At 50.9% G+C, this 14038-nt stretch overlaps 1 protein-coding gene across 1 annotated transcript in view; it reads left to right on the top strand.

Annotated features, from left to right (window-relative positions):
• Positions 1–14038, top strand: part of LOC147359662 (uncharacterized) — a 223481-nt gene that overhangs the window by 139172 nt on the left and 70271 nt on the right. The window contains exon 11 of the mRNA XM_086335656.1: positions 4212–4343. The gene's annotated coding sequence lies outside the window, so the exon portion shown is untranslated. The remainder of the gene's footprint in view (positions 1–4211; positions 4344–14038) is intronic.

Here is a 14038-nt window from a genome sequence, read left to right on the forward strand (position 1 = left end):
GTCCAGTTCTCACATCCATACATGACTCCTGGAAGGGAATAACAGTAGAATTTGCCCAAAGGGTTCTTATGGGGATCAGATGACTCAAGGTGCAGACAACTCTCGCAACGCTGCCTGACATATAGCAAAAGTCAGCCTTGGCCGCACTGGTCCCTGCTGCCTCTGCCCTCTTCCTCACCCTCCCCCTCCGCCGCCCCAGCCCAGCTCGCTGCTGGGTGGCAAGGATGTGGGTCCTCCAAGCCTGGTCCTGGGGCATGGCAGTAAAAGTAGCCACCCATCTGTCTTTCTTTTTCTTGGCGGGAGTGGTGGTGGTTCCTTTGTAGTACCCTGGTGGCTCAGATGGTAAAGAGCCTGCCTGCAATGCAGGAGATGTGGGTCCGATCCTTGGGTGGGGAAGACCCCCTGGAGAAGAGAATGGCAACCCACTCCAGTGTTCTTGCCTGGAGAATCTCATGGACAGATGAACCTGCTAGGCTATAGCCCATGGGATCACAAGGAATTGGACACGACTGAGCAACTAAACCACCATACAGTGAATTGTAACACTTTTATGTCTGGTTTTGGTGAAAAAACCTTGTGTTTTGGGCCTGCACGAATGGTCTGTACTAGACCTTTAGGCCTGTTCCCACCTTCTTGTTCCTCAGCTCTTGGTCATCTTTTACTTGAGTGTGATTTCAGAATGATAGGAAAAATTACAAGGATGATTTCCAGGTCAGGAGTCCCCACACAGTTGCTCACTTCATGGCCGGCTTCCTGTCTCCTGCTAAGAAGCCCAGGGCTCTGCCTGTGCGGTGGGCTGGTCCTGACTGCCATCAGTGTGCCCAGGTGACCTTGCTGCTCAGGCAGCTTCCAGGTGGCTGGGGCCGGCTGCCCGGTGACAAGGTGGCCTTGCTCACAGCGGAGCTAGTGATTAATTATCCAGCGCTGTATGTCACACCCTGTGCCCCTTGCCTTCTCGTTGGAGAAGGGATGATTGTATGGTTCCTTTTTTCAGGCAGTGGATAGGAGTAGACACCCTGGAGGTGTGATGCAGAGCAAGGGAGGTCCCCCTTGAGGAGCTGGGGTCTGGGCTCCCATCTGTCTCTCACTTCCTCGGGACCTTGGGGGGTAGTGGGTCTGCCTGGCACGGGCACTCAGGCTCCCCATTCATCAGGGCCTAGCACTGGGCCCAGCAGTGATGTTCCTCCATCCCAAGTGACATCAGGGAAGTATTGTCAGCATCCCCACGGAAGCCCGTGGTCCCCTGGCTCAGGTTCAAGCGCAGAGCATCTCCAAGAGCCACAGTGCAAGTGAATGTCTGTCGTCCGGACAGAGTGTCAGGCAGGAGGGTCTGAGAGCAGCAGCCCCCTCACCCTTCAGACCCCGGCTCCTGGCCTCTCCCCCACCCCCACCCCACCCCCTCTTCTGCTGAGCTTGCTGGATCCCTGGGAGAAGTGGCCCTGCATGCGCTGTCACCCCAGGCCAGGCCTGTCTCCTCTCCCCACGGCTTGTCTCTCTGTGACAGCCCTGCCTGCTGGCTCTGGGTGCTGAGGCTGTGACCCGCCCACTCTGGCCCCTGGCCACCCAGGCCGCCGCCCCACCATGCTCTGGCTGGTCTGACTCTTGGGGAGAAAGTTAGAAACTTTAGTGCCTTCATTTCCACAGAACATTGCTCCATGTGTGTGGTTTAAAACATTAATTAAAAACATTAATCAGTCTGGCTGCCTCAGAATGAGGTTCTTTTTCTGCAGGAGCTGATATTCTTGTTCCCGCAGGTTCCTTTCAAGGATGGGGTTGGGGGAGCACGCAGAAATGACACTTCAGCCGCAGATTTGCTGTGGTGTCAGGCAGCCTCCTTAGCTGAGCTTTAGTTTCCACATCTGTAAAGTGGGGATGATGGTTGTACCTGTGGCCAGACCTCCTGGTGTCCTGATAAGTGCTCAGTGAGGTCTGGGGGAATATTCCTTAGCAAAGGGTCCCTTACCAAGTGTGCTTGTAAACGGCACCATTATGATGAATTACATGAACTACATCCTTAATATTGGGGTTTTCTAGAGCCCCTTTGCATGAACTCTCGTTTAATCCTGGCAGCATAATGGGGAGATAGGATAAGTGTCATAATCCATTCCATTTCACAGATGAAGAAACTGAGACCCGAGAGTCACAGCCAGGTCTGGAGATGAGTGGCTTTGACTCAAACCTCAGCTTTTCTCATTGTTTGCCTTGGCTTCACTTATTCCCTGAGCCCCCACACTGAGCAAGTCATGGTGGTGAGCTAGGAAGAGAGGAGACCTTATTTTCCCCTCTTATTGGGAGGAGACTGAGAAGTTAGGGCCCAGGCATTGGCTTAAGTTCAGTACTAACGATAACTGACATTTCTGAGGTTCCTAATGTGCATACCATGCCAGGCCAGGTGCTGAGTTCTGCAAAGATTCTCACTAACACAAAGAACAAACCTCGAGGATGAGAAACTGAGGCTCAGAGAACTGGTCACTCGCTCAGGCTCCTCACAGGATTTTTTCAGGCGTAGAAGTGGGGTGTCAACCCAGGCACGCTGACAAGAGCCCACAGTCAACCAGGAAGCCGGGCTGCTGCCTTTTGTGGGTAATGAAGTGAATGCATTTTGACAATGAGGCAAAAAGTGCTTTCCTGGTCAAAATGCTGGAGCAGCGTGGGAGGCTGCCCACGGCTCAGCGTGGATGTGCTGAGGAGGGCATCTTTCTGGGTGCATGGCTAGTCAAGGGAGCCTCTCTGAGGGAGGGGGCGATTAGCCCTCTCCTGCTGGGAACTGGGACTCAGATGGATTAAACTGGCACCTGATGGGGGGAGACAGGAACTCTCTGGGGCTTGCAGAGCTGTTGTAGGTTGGTCTGTGATGCTAACACATCCGGAGGAGGTGTGTGACAACTGGTGGGCCTCAGAGAGGCAACCTGGGTCCAAGGTTTCATGGAGGAGAGAGAGGGACTTGATGGTGGGGCATCCAAGCCACCTGGCCTCCTCTCTCGGCTGGGACAGCAGTGTCCTAAGCTGCTCTGGCTTTCCAGACTCCAGGGCGAATTCCCCTTTGGGATTTGTCAGCCTTCTTTCTCCTGAGTGTGGGCTCGCTGAGCCCCATCTCCTTGATAATCTGGCTGCCAGGGTGTTGGGAGTTTTTACAGGGGCAGGACAGGAAGGAGGTCTGGAAGGGGAAAGGATCACCCCGTTGTCAATGTGATGGTGGATGCCGCACCTTTGAAGGAGAGGACAGGGTCCATGTCTGTGCCCGCCTCCCCCTAGCTGGGCGTTCAGCCCTGATTCCAAGGAACTTAGGAGGTCCTCTCAGAGCTGGTGAACTAGGGGCAGCCCCTGATTGTGAGTTGTCCCTCACCCTGCCCCACACTTTTGGCCTCTTCTTGTAAGCCACCTCCATCAGCAGTTAGGATAAGAATCTCTGGCCAGGCTGCAGTTTTGGTTCCCTGAGTGATGCACAATGTCCACTGATTACATGTTACTACATGACAGTGTTGGGTGCGGATAAAGCTGCAGCCAAGTTAATCTGATATAGCTCCGTGGTTCACAAACTCCCCACCATCCGTGGAATGGGTTGGGCTTCCAGGGACTGGCCGTTCTCAGAATGAAATTGTTGGTTATGTTTCTCCTTCCCTTTTGCCCAGAATTCCTGGAATCAGATGAATGAAAAAGCTTAAGTGGGGAAGGAATGGGACTGCGATCGGCAGATGGAGGCTTGGGAGTCAGGAAAACCTAACCTGACTGTGACCTGGGTGTTTATGTGACTTCTGAAATTGCCACTACCAAGACCAATCTCATAGGATCAAATGGCTTAAGGCATCCAAATGTCCAACACAGTGCTTGGCACATAATTGCTGTTGTTTTATTCACTAAGTGGTGTCTGACTCTTTGCGACCCCAGGTAGCTTGCCAGACTCCTCTGTCCACGAGATTCTCCAGGCAAGAATACTGGAGTGGGTTGCCATTTCCTCCTCCAGGGGATCTTCCCGACCCAGGGACTGAACCTACATCTCCTTCATTGGCAGGCAGATTCTTTGCCACTGAGCCACGAGGGACACCTTGGCACGTAGTAGCTACTCAGTAAATGCCTGCTCTTCTGATGCTTCTCATTTAGCACATAGTAAAGATGCACTTCTTACTTCTTTTAGTGAATGAAATATCTCATTACCAAATTCATTTGTGTGAGCACTGACACTGATAGTTCCCTTTTCTTGTTTATTCTAGAATCTTGTTACACCTGGGATTTTGGTGCCTTTAATCTGAGAAAAAGTACATATCCATTCAGTAATCCAAAAGGACTTGAAACTCTTCTTCTCTGAACTAAAGCTAGAGTATCATGGGATTTAAAGAATCAAGGTAAGAAATTTTTCTCCTCCCGAGCCTTTTGGAACCAATGATGGCCACTGGAATTGGTGATCTCTTGCAACACAACTTGGGGTGTCGTTTCTGACCACTTACTGTAAGCCCACCCTGGTACACAAAACCCAGTTCTCAGGGTTTGTTCACCTGGACCTATTGCCTGGGGGCAATCCCTCTGTCCCCAGCTGGGAAAGGGGTTCACAGTCTCCTGGTGGATACCCCACACTTTTCCTTCTGGCGAAAGGTGAAGAAGCTCAGGCCACCCTGCTGAGGTGTATGGAGCCGGCACCAGGGAGAGACTGGATACGTTTGGTGGGGTTATGTGATCAGGTCAGCAGATCTTCGTGGGTATCCAGATGTAATCTCTTCCTCTCTCCCTGCCTTCTTGAATTGCCTGTGCCAGCTTCCAAGTCTCAGGCTGCCTGTGGGGCGAGGGTAAGAGGTTAAAACTGATGCCTTCAGGCAAACCTCGTTTTCCTGGTTTTGCTCCTCACCTCACTCAGCCTCCCCAAGCCTTGATTTCCTCATTTATAAAATCAGCATCCTATTAGTGCCCCGGGAGGATGTAGGTGCTGAGTGATTTGGGGAGATAAAGTTTACCCTCCTGCCTTTCATGGAGGAGGAAATGCTCCAAAACGGAAGAAGGTTCTTTCTTGGGTTTGTTTTCAATTCATTAATGACACCATTTCAAGGCCCTGCCAGGCAGCAGGCTGTTTCCAAGTCCTTGGTCTGCGGCTCTCTCTGCCTTTCACCTGCCACCAAGTCTGCCTGGGAAAGGGCTGGTCGCGCGTGCATAGCCCCTTGCCCCGAGCAAAGTCGATTTCTCCCTCCACTGGACTGGAGCCGGCCGTTGAAGGCATGCCTTTAGGATGCCATGTGATTTCCCCACCCTTCCCCGTCCCCCTGGGAGTCCCTGTGGTCACTGGCGAGCTTGAACTGCTTTACACATCCTGACGCCCCAGGCTTGGGCCTCCCATGGTGGACGCTGACAGAACAAATGAATGAATTATCGAGGAGGAGGGTTTAGAGAGGAAAAGCCGGCGTGGGAACCAGAAGGAGAAAGCTTTTAAAGATTTAGAGCGAAGAGTGAGGTCCGTTGTCATTTTTTTCTTCAACGAGGTGCTGTAAGGAATAAATAGCATGACAGAAAAAGGAAAAGTGAGTCTCACCACACATGGCGAAGCTCTGCAAGGGTGGAGAGTTGGGTGACAGAGTGGACTGGGGAGGAACCTGTTAGGGTAGCGCTGAGGGACTCCCCTCGTTATCTTGCCTCCTGTGTCTCACATCTCTTCAAAGTGCATTTGGAACTCTGACCTTCTGTGGTGTTGAGGAGCCTGTGACCCTCAGTAGGGATAAACACGAGGCTCTGCCCTTCGGTTAAGGTGGGAGCCCTGACACACAAAGGCACTGCCCTGGCTCAGTGGTAAGAACCCACCTGCCAGTGTAGGAGAAACAAGAGATGTGGGTTCGATCCCTGGGTTGGAAAGATCCCCTGGAGGAGGAAATGGCACAACCCACTCCAGTATTCCTGCCTGGAAAATCCCATGGACAGAAGAGCCTGACGGGCTACAGTCTATGGGGTCTCAAAGAGTTGGACCCGACTGAGCCACTGAGCATGCAGGTGCTGCAGATTCACAGATGTCTGGGAGGCCTGGGGAGGGGCCCTTGTTCATTCCAGAGGCTTGCTGCCTCTTGAGACTCTCGGATGGTGCGTGTGAGTAAGAGCTACCTGGAGCTGAGCTGCTGAGCGCTAGAGGAGCCTTTCCCCCTTCAGGTGCTCCGCAGCCCGTCGCACTCACCTCCCCCATTCGCGTTTTTAAAACTGTATTTGGGTGCGCCGAGTCTTGGTTGTGGCACATGGGATCTCTGTTGCAGCGTGTGGGATCTATTACTAGTTCCCTGACCAGGGCTCGAACCCAGGGCCCCTGTGTTTGGGAGCATAGAGTCTTAGCCACTGGACTGCCAGGGAAGCCCTCCCCCAGTTCACTTTTATTTCAAGATCTAATTGCTCATTCTGGTGTCAGAAGGCCACTGAGGAAGGTGCAGCTCACAGGCCTTCCTGTGAAAGTGCTGCACACCTCTTCTGGGCCCTTGAGCACACAACCAGTCCTGAAAGCTTTGTTTCAGAAGCCCACGCTCCCGGTCCAGGCCGTCAGCTCAGGGAGCAGGAGTGTCAGCAGACACACAGCCACCTCGCCCAGCATCCTCCCCGCTCCATGTAGCACCTGCAGGGCCAGGGTGCGCTGTTCCCGCGTCCAGGGAACCGGCCGATGGGAGTTCAGGCACTAGGGTGGATGATCTGAAAGCTGGAAGAACTGTTCTGTTGACGGAGGAAAGGCTTGGCAGGTCTGTCTGGGGGTAATGGGAGAGGAATTTCCCTAGAATTCAGCCGCTGGGAGCAGACAGAGCAGGAATGGTTGCTGAGAATCTGAGACGCAAGGTCCTGAAGGCGTCCCCAGGCAGGGCTGCTCTGTTCTCAGGGTTCCGAGAAGAGCCCAAGCTTTGTGCTTGTGCCTGCAGTCCTAGGTGTTCTGAAGATGCTGCTGTCCTCCAGGGAGCCGGTCTGCCTGCCTCCCTGCCTAGAAGTCCGCTCACCTGGGCTGCACGCCAGCGAGGGCATCCACATCTGTGGGGCTCTTTGCACTGTTCTTGCCATGGAAGAGAAGTACCAATAACCTGGGTTCTACCCCAGTTCCGCTTTCCAGCCCCGCTGTGACCCAGGGCGAGTCCTTTGCAGCTGTCCATGCTCTTTTGCCTCAGCTGTTGAATCTGGCCGGAGGAAACGGTCAGTTAGGTGTCCTTGCTGTTTGCTTCTCCCCCACCTCCCTAACCTGTTTGGCTCCCAGACATGTTATTCTGTCTCCTCCCAGCCCCTCCTCGCGCCTGTGCATGGGGTTGCCTTCTTCCCTCTGACCGTGCGTTTTTGGACTCCTCTCCCACCCCCGCCTCCCTCTGGAAACATCTCTTGGCTCCTGATGGATCCTCCCAAACCAGCCCTCTCTGGCCATGGGTGAGAGGGCATTCGAGGGCACCTTCCTGCCTGTCCTTGGACTCCAGCCAGCCCTGGGCTTTAGCCGTAGGGTACGTGTATCAAGATTGCTTCCTTTATTCAGTGTCCACGGTATCAAAAGAACTTCTGACCCACTCGGAACTCTCCCCTTGAAACAGAAACATTCTCAAAACATCTCTGCTGCTGGCCTGTTTTACTATTGCTGTTTCTTGTGGTTTCATAGTGAGGTTTTTGGCTCATTGCATTTGACCTGGTGTTTATTTTTAGTCGTGAAGACAGAGTTCAATTAATGTCAAAACGTGAGGGCAAATGCAGAGGAGGGATTCGTAAGTCTAGGGGAAAATGTGCCTAATTTTGTTTCTTCTGATAACATCTGTCACACCAGCAGACGCTGAGCTTCCTCGGCGCTGCCTATGATGGGCTTTGCAGAGGCAGCGATCCAAGCCACCCCCGAAAACGAAAGCGTTTCTGGGTCTCTTTCACTCCGGTTTATCCAGCAGCTGGCCACAGAGCTGAATACTGACCACAGTTATCATTACGAGTGATAATTATTGTAATTAATATTTGAGTAAAGGCCAGCCTTTGGAACCTTCAGTTCTTTTTTTATAAGAAATTTTTTTTTTTTTTTAATGTGGACCACTTTTAAAGTCCTTATCGAATTTGTTATACAGTGTTGCTTCTGTTTTCTATTTTGGGTTTTTTGGCATGTGAGATCTTAGCTCAACTAACACCAAAAAAGTGTTAGTTGCTCAGTTGCTCTTTGTGACCCCGTGGTCTGTAGCCCACCAGGCTCCTCTGTTCATGGAATTCTCCAGGCAAGACTACCAGAGTGGGTTGCCATGCCTTTCTCCAGGAGATCTTCGCAGCCAAGGGGTCAAACCTGGGTCTCCCACGTTACAGGCAGATTCTTTACCGTCTGAGCCACCAGGGAAGCCCACTTAGCTTCCCAACCAGTAAACAAACCCTCACCCCCTGCATTAGAAGATGGGGTCTTAACCCCAAGACTCTCAGGGAGGTCTTATCATCTCCCCCTTGGGTTTGGTTTCCTTCTGTCTCCAGAAGCAGCATCCAACTTCCTTGAATATCAGCTTGTCTCCCCGGATCATAAGTGTTTTGAGAACAAACTCCGGGTCTTGCTCCCTCTTTGTCCGCAGCTTTTGGCACCGTGACATGCTTGGGGAATGTCCTCTTAGATTGCCTGCGTTTTTGGACACCGAGTTGGGGTTAGAATGTCAGATATCAGGCAGAGAGTGCTCTTCCTTCAGGGGCTCCCCAGTCTGCTCTGGGATCTGAGAGGAAACAAAGGTCCGCTTGCTTAAGACTTTACAGTTGATAGAAGTTCTTTCTTTCTTCAATCCCATAACTGTTCTCTGAGAACCTGCAGTGCGCTACCCTGCAGAGTGCTCACAATAAAGGACGAAAATCACCATTCTTGCTCTGAAGGAAATCTGGAGACAGAGGCTGTCTTTATGGATTCCCGTTGTTCTCGACCGTGCATTCATGTCCATCCCGTCCAATTCAGATGTCAAACTCTAAACCCCAGTGTGATGGTGTCAGGAGGTGGGGCTTTGGGGAGGTGGCTGGGTCCTAAGGGTGGAGCCCTTACAATGAGATTAATGCTCTTATAAGAAGAGGCAGGACAAGGGAGAGTCCTGTCTCTCTCTGCTCTCTGAGCTAGGCGGGCATAGCCAGAAGACAGTCTTCCGCACCAGGAACTGAGCGGGCTACATCTTGGTCTTGGACTTCCAGCCTCCAGAACTGTGAGGAATCAATTTCCATTGTTTTCAGCCACCCCGACTGTGATGTCTTGGTATAGCAGCCTGAGCAGACGAGCCACCTGTATTTCACAGATGAGTGAATTGGAGACTCAGAGCAGTTGTGCTGCTGTGAGCGCCCTGCTAGCTGACGGTGGGTCTCACAGAAGCGCATGGATCTTCTGAATCCAGGCCCCTGAACCTGCTTCCCTCCCACCACCGTCTCCCACCACCCCCTACCCCACCCGCGCTGATCTGCATTCATGTCTGGGTTTTCTCTTTGCTGCTTCTCACTGCTCCATCTGTCTTTCCATCCTCTTTCCTCTCCTCCCGTCCCCTCCTTTTCTCTGCTGTCTCCCTTTTCCCTTTTTCCAGCTCTTTTCCTTTTGAAGAAGAGGATCTTTCTCTAAATATTATTTTTTTTTTGGTGAAAAGGACCTGATGATAAGGGGGCTGTGTTCCTGCTCTGCCTGGGGTGGTGTCTGTCTTGGCGAATCCACCTCCCCAGCACCTACTGTGGTGACTGGCACGATATATCCCGCCCTCCTGCCCTCCACGTGTCCTTCTGCCCTCCTCCACTTTCCTGATGTGAGCCAGGCTTTGCGCTCATCTATGGGAGACAGCAGAGTAGGTAAAAAAGGTCCTGGGGAGAAACACTGTATTCAAACCCCTGTTTGCACAGCCTTGTGGATGGGATGTTTAGGTACCCTCCAAACCCCAGATTCATAGACTGAAGCCCTAACCTTGAGTGCAGCTGTACTGGAATTGAGGGACTAATTAAGGTTAAATAAGGTCATCAGGGTGGGGCCCTGTTCTGATAGGATTAGTGTCTTTATAAAAAGAGACACCAAAGACCTCCTCTCTGTCTTTGTCATGTGAGGACAGGGCAGGAAGGCCACTGTTTGCATGCCAGAATGAGAGTGCTACAAGACACCAAATCAGCCGGACCCTTGATCTTGGACTTCTCCAGAACTGTTGTGTGAACCACAAAGCCTCTGGTGTTTTGTTACGGCAGTCTGGGCTGACCAAGCCACATGGTGGATACACGCCTCAGGTCACAGGCTGCAGGCTGGTTTGATTGCCTTGACTCCACAGTCTCTAGGGTTGAGATGAGGCTGTTGCCATTGAACCTTCCCAGCTCCTAGTGTTTAAAACTAGGAGCCCAAACCGAGTTCTCATCCTGCTCTGTCTGTATCCTGATATTCAAGGTTTCCCTGAGCTAGGCTGAATTCTTTGTTTTCTCCCTTCTTCCTTGCTAAGACATAATCAGGTATATGCTGGGAGGGATTGGGGGCAAGAGGAGAAGGGGGCGACAGAGGATGAGACGGCTGGATGGCATCACTGACTCAATGGACGTGAGTCTCAGTGAACTCCAGGAGTTGGTGATGGACAGGGAGGCCTGGTGTGCTGTGATTCATGCGGTTGCAAAGAGTTGGACACGACTGAGCAACTGATCTGATCTGAATCAGGTATATATACTGAACTCTCCTGTGGTCATAGCACCAGGTTCCTGGAAGCGGAGGCAGCTCTGGACGCCTGGTCTTGCTTTTTGTGATCCAGTGGGCTGCCTCCCTTTTAAGATGCTCTCCCCATATTATAGAAGAGGGTACCTGTTCATTTCATTAGTCGTTTGTATATTCTACTGGTCAATCAGTTTGCCTCTGAAGTGCTAAGTAGTAGTTATTCTAACAGCTCCTATTAGGCACCACCAATAAGGCCCACCAATAAGGAGTGCGAGTAGTGTGTGTGGAATGATGAAGGTACTGCTACTAATACTACCAGTGATAACAGTAAAAATAATAATAGCTCAGATGTGTTATCCACAGTGTTCCCAGCACTTTACATGTATCATCTCATCTGCTCTTCAGAGCATACAGGGAAATAGGGATTAACTAACATGCCGAAAACAGCAAATGAGAGCATCTCCCCATGGAATGGATACGAAGCACACACCAGCATATTCATGCTTTGTGCTTTTGCACAGTCTCAAGCTCTTTTCCTTTCTAAACTTGAGGCTAATGTTTAGAATCTTTTACTAATGAGAAGACTGTCAGCTAAACTGATGTAAGTGCCACACATCACCAGTAACTCCATCACGGTATGTCTCTTCGTGCCTCTGACCATGTCCCCACACACCACCTGCTCCCTCATGGGACCTCCCAGCTTGGGCTCCAGGTTTTCTCCAGGACTCACCCATCATTTTGTGCTCCCATGGGACCTAGGGATACCTGGTGGAACTGAACAGAGTCTGAGGTCCAGCAGGTTTTATCCTTGGTCTGTAATGGAGTGAATGACAGAACCCCACAAGGTACACAACTCTCTAGCTCCCTAACTGGTTCTGGGGTGCAAGGTGGCTTTCAGAAACCCTGAACCGCCAAGCCTTGGGCCCTTGTTGTTTCTCTGGGTATTATTGCCTGGTCTGCTGAAAATTCACATTCTTTGGCCCCTAGCCGTTTTCTCCCCAGTCTTATCTCTCTTCTGCAGCGAGTTGTAATGGGTACCTTTATGAAGTGGGTACCATTGTTGGATGCAAGGCATCCAGTGGATATTTTTTGCCCTCCAAAGGTGGCAACCATAAGACTAAGGGATCCACCTGTCCCAGCATCGTACAGTGTTTGGCCGCAAGGACTCAGAGGGGCATTTTCCTGCTGTTGAAAAGCAGAGACGACCTGACTTCATTCCTGTGGGAAATGAAAAGTGCTTAGTTGCTCAGTCGTGTCTGACTCTGCGACCCCATGGACTGTTGGCCACCAGGCTCCTCTGTCCATGGGATTCTCCAGGCAGGAATACTGGAGTGGGTTGCCATGCCCTCCTCCAGGGGATCGAACCCAGGTCTTCCACATTGCAGGCGGATTCTTTACCATCTGAGCCACCAGGGAAGCCCGGGAAATCAGAAAGGGGACTTACAAAAAATGTTGGGTTAAGGAAAAGTTTCATGAAAATAGAAGTAAGAGGAAAAAAAGGAAGACCAATCTGAGCGTCACCCTCTCTGAGCTGGCTTCTTCGCTGAGTACCAGCCCTACCCCTGCTGGAGCGGGAGGGACTTGGGAAAGTGACTGGCCATGGTGGGGATGGGCTGGGGGTGGGTCATGGAGGTGGGGGAGGGACACTGCACAGAAAACAGTAAAGGAGATCGGAGCCTGGGGCTCTGCTTTGCCACTTGCCAGCCCTGGGCTGGGATGAAGGCTTTAGGCGCTTCTGAGCCTCAGTTCCCTGTTCTGAGGACCAAATGACATGATCGTCTGTGACTCGTCTAAGTCACTGAAGATGCTCCACCCACAGGCACTGTGCTGAGGAATTTATTGGCCGTTTGCTTTGGGTCTTTGAACTTCATTCTCCTTACCATTAATTGAAAGCAGAGGACTGGACAGTTGCCCCGGTCAGTCGGTCCCTCCCAGCTTACACATTTCATTTTCATGCCAATTCCCTTTTCAGGCTGATAAATTTATTTTTAACTACAGTCTACACATGAGTTTGAGTAAACTCCGGGAGTTGGTGATGGTCAGGGAGGCCTGGCATGCTACAGTCCATGGGGTCGCAAAGAGTCAGACACGACTGAGCAACTGAACTGAACTGAACTGGCAGTCTATACAGACCATACCTTTGTTTAGGTTCCATTAATTTTTACCTGAAGTCCTTTTTCTGTTCCAGCATGCCATCCAGGATCCTATAGTACATTTAGTTATTGTTTCCTTGGGCTTCCCAGGTGGTGCTGGGAAAGTGGTAAAGAACCCGCCTTGCCAATGCAGGAGACGTGACATGCAGGTTCGATCCCTGGGTCGGGAAGAGCCCCTGGAGGAGGGCATGGCATCCCACTCCAGTATTCTTGCTTGGAGAATCACATGGACAGAGGAGCCCGGCAGGTAACAATCTGTAGGGTCACACGGAGTCAAACACGACTGAAGCGACTTAACATGCACACACCCATTATGGTTCCTTGGGCTCCTTTGAAAAGGTTTTTTCAAACTTTTCTTGTTTTTGATGACCTTGATAGTTTTGGGGAGTGTAGGTCAGGTATTTTATAGATTGTCTGTCTTAGGATCTGTCTGATGTTTTTCTCATTATTAGTCTGAGATGATGGGTTTGGGGAGGAAGACCACAAGGGTAAAGTCACCTTGATCACCTGGCTATGGTACTGTTTGTTAGATTTATCCACCGTAAAATTACGCACCCCCGCCCCAATTCCTCATCATGCTCAGAAGTATGTCACACCTTTGGAATGGGACGTTTTGCTTCACCTCAGAGGTGGAGTATTTAAAAAAATTGTCTGGAATTCTCCACGGGAGATTTTTCTCTTCTCCCCTGTTTATTTATATCCATATGGACTGGTGGTTTGTTTGTTTGTTTTAATAGATTTTGGATTCTAATTCAATATGACGTTATGTTGTTGCTCAGTGTTTATCAGCTTTGGCCTTTGGTAATTTCTTCAGCTAGCTCCTGGTCCTTCTGCTATACCCCCATCATTGTAAGGGGATTTGGTTTTGGCTTTCTGATTGTCTGTGTGCATTTCCTTACTTTCTGGCACTACAAGGTGCTCCAGGGTCATCTTGTATATTTCCTGCCCCAGGCCTAGGAGCCGCCGTTTCCCTAAGGAGCCCTGGTTTGCGTTATTGGAACATGGTATTGTTGTTGTTCAGTTGCCCAGTCGTGTCCGACTCTTTGCAAAGAGTCACACGACTGGGTAACTGAATGACAGCCTGGTTTGCTTTATTGGAGCATGGTATTAGAAATCAACAAATGGGTTTGAGATGTGCTCATTGCTGCTGGGGTGTCACTGCTTCTAGGCCCTGGTAGCCGACAGAGCAATGAGATATGTGTGAATGTCCTAACCCATGTGTATACGTATACACATGTGTAAATATTTCCATAGATACCCATCGTATCCATGTTAAGCTAACCATGAATTCATCCTGATGTTCCAACTCGAA

The sequence above is a fragment of the Bos grunniens genome, chromosome 14 (assembly GCF_055505025.1).
Source record: "Bos grunniens cultivar Pamir isolate PY7600 chromosome 14, Bosgru_T2T1.0, whole genome shotgun sequence".
Lineage (NCBI taxonomy): Eukaryota > Metazoa > Chordata > Mammalia > Artiodactyla > Bovidae > Bos > Bos grunniens.